Genomic DNA, 2,500 nt, shown 5'->3' with positions numbered 1-2,500 from the left:
AATTACTCAAAGCTTATTCACTGAACTGAAAATAATAAAAGTAATTTACTTAAAACTTTTTTTCTACTACTTCCTTTATCTTCAGGGTTCTGAGGTTGAGAGGCAAAATGAAGACAAGGAAGAAGAAAAAGATATAACGGAAAAAGAAGGAAGGAAGGAAGGAAGGAAAATACGGAAAAAGGACAAGCTAGGGGGAAAGCCCTAGAGAAAGACGGAATGGATGTGAAGAAATAGGAAAAGGACGGCAAGAGTGGTGACCAGAAAAATCGGTATAGAAACCTAAAGTATATGCTCAGATAGAAGTCAAGTAACACTGTTTGAGGCATTACTTGTACCAACCAGTATGCCATCAAACAACTTGTCAACTTTCCAAGTTTGCAATCTTTGAAATAGCAATCACTTTCCTAGAAAAAACAATTCATTTTTACTGTAAATAAAAGCTAGTATCTCTTTAAATACTGTTTTAGGACAAATTAATTGGACAACATGTCTTTGAAAACCTAAAATGATTAACAGATATAGTTCAGAACTTATTTTAATAGTCATTTTTTAATGCAGTTCAAACTTTTCCAGTGTGGCACTTTATGTTATGAAGAAAGGAGAAATTAATAATGAAAAGAGGTTAGAAGAAGCACAAGAAAAAAAAAGAAATCCAGGGTGGATTAACTCTTCTCGCCAAAAAGAAATAAAGAACCAAATAAATCAAAATCTTTCATATTTAATACTGAAAAATAGCAATGCCTTTTCTTTTCTCCATGTTAACATATTCAGATTAATTAGATCAAATTGAGTAACTTGAAACATTATGACAGAAATTCAGTGATTAAAAAAAAATTTCTGTATTTTTAAAGAATATACTGGCATACCTATAAATTACTGAATTTGAATTTATTATAATAAAAAGCATTCTGAAATGTATATTGTAAAATTAATTCACCAATGGATTTTTCAAGTGTTTGGTTGATTTATAAAACTGACTGTCAGTTTACTTAACTGCTTGTTCTTTGATAAACAAATAGAATGGTTAGAACAAGTAGTTAGAAAAAAAAGTATCAATCTACAAAAATGTCTTTTCTTCAAACAATCATTTACCTCATACTATTTCCAAATAACAAGGAATCACACTGAAATGGATAGAGAAAGACAGACATATTAAACTAAAAAGGCTGTCAATCTAGATAGATAGATAGATAGATAGATAGATAGGTAGGTAGATAGATGATATAGAGTTTACAGATATGTACATGGATATATATATACAGAGAGAGAGAGATATGCTTTCTATAAAGTTAATCATAGATAAGAAGCTTGTCACACTTTTCACCTAACAGCCCCTTATTTTTTCAGTATATAGTGTTTTAATTATCCCCATATTATTCCTTCATTATTCTTATACCTACAAGTACAAATACTTTATGTTTAATGATAAATGACCTGTATGGGGAAAGTTCTATGAATGGAGGTATGCTATAAACCACTAAGAGTTTACAGTCAGATTTCAGCTTATACATATGACTGTAGAATTTGTTGTTATTGTGATCGATTTGATAAATGAGCAAATTTAAGCAAGTTTTCTATCTTCACATTCTTTAGAGTATACTAGTCCTTACGCTACGTAAGTTAGATGATTATTTTTACTCTTAAAATGGTTTGAGTGCCTTTCAATTAATAGTTATGACATAAATATAACCATGACATTATTATCTTCTTAAGATCATATGTATTAAATGGTCACATGTATGTGATTTTTTAAAATTTTAATCAGATTCTGGCCTACCTTCTAGGAAACTGCCATCTAAAACTGACAATATACAGACATAAAAACAAATAGAAAGATAAGCCAATTAACACATACATGATTGAACACTCCTATGTGTACAAAAGACGTAAATTCAAATTAATTATGGAGGTAGAAAAACACAGGTACACTTCTGAGGGTTTTCTAACACCACAAATAGACTAATATTATCATCTCTAAATCCACATATATAAGCTCACCCAAACTAAGGAGATTACTAAAAATCTAAATTATTTAATAAACAAAAAACTAGTTTTTTCTACAACAAAGGTCAGTAATATGCAGACTCGTTCACTTGTAATTTGAAAAATGCTGAGCCTCCATTTTTTAGTTACTCATTGTGACACATTTCCTCTTTTCCTCCCTCATCGTTTATTGTTACTGTCCCATTTCATTTCCTTGCTACCATGAGCTACTCTAGGTATTCACTGATAAAAATGAATAAAGATTAACTGTATACACATAAAAATGTAGAGATTATACTACTTACAAATATTTAAATAGACAAAATCAGTATCAGCCTTTTAAAAATGTATGGATAATTTTTTTTGAAATACACATGCCTTAGCAAATTCAGTGTTAGACTTATGGAAATATTTTTCACTAAATATGTAATTTGATTCATGCAAATATTCTAATAAGGGATCACAATTTAGACGTGTGATATAGAAGAGGAGGGAGAACTTACTTCAGATGTTTTCT

At 29.6% G+C, this 2,500-nt stretch overlaps 1 protein-coding gene across 50 annotated transcripts in view; it reads right to left on the bottom strand.

Moving 5' to 3' along the window:
• FOXP2 (forkhead box P2) overlaps positions 1-2,500 on the bottom strand; it is a 599,458-nt gene that overhangs the window by 66,607 nt on the left and 530,351 nt on the right. The gene's annotated exons all lie outside the window — the stretch shown is intronic.

This window comes from Macaca fascicularis, chromosome 3 (assembly GCF_037993035.2).
Source record: "Macaca fascicularis isolate 582-1 chromosome 3, T2T-MFA8v1.1".
NCBI lineage: Eukaryota > Metazoa > Chordata > Mammalia > Primates > Cercopithecidae > Macaca > Macaca fascicularis.
The sequence above is the reverse complement of the archived record's forward strand: the minus strand, read 5'-3'. Positions and strand labels throughout refer to the sequence as shown.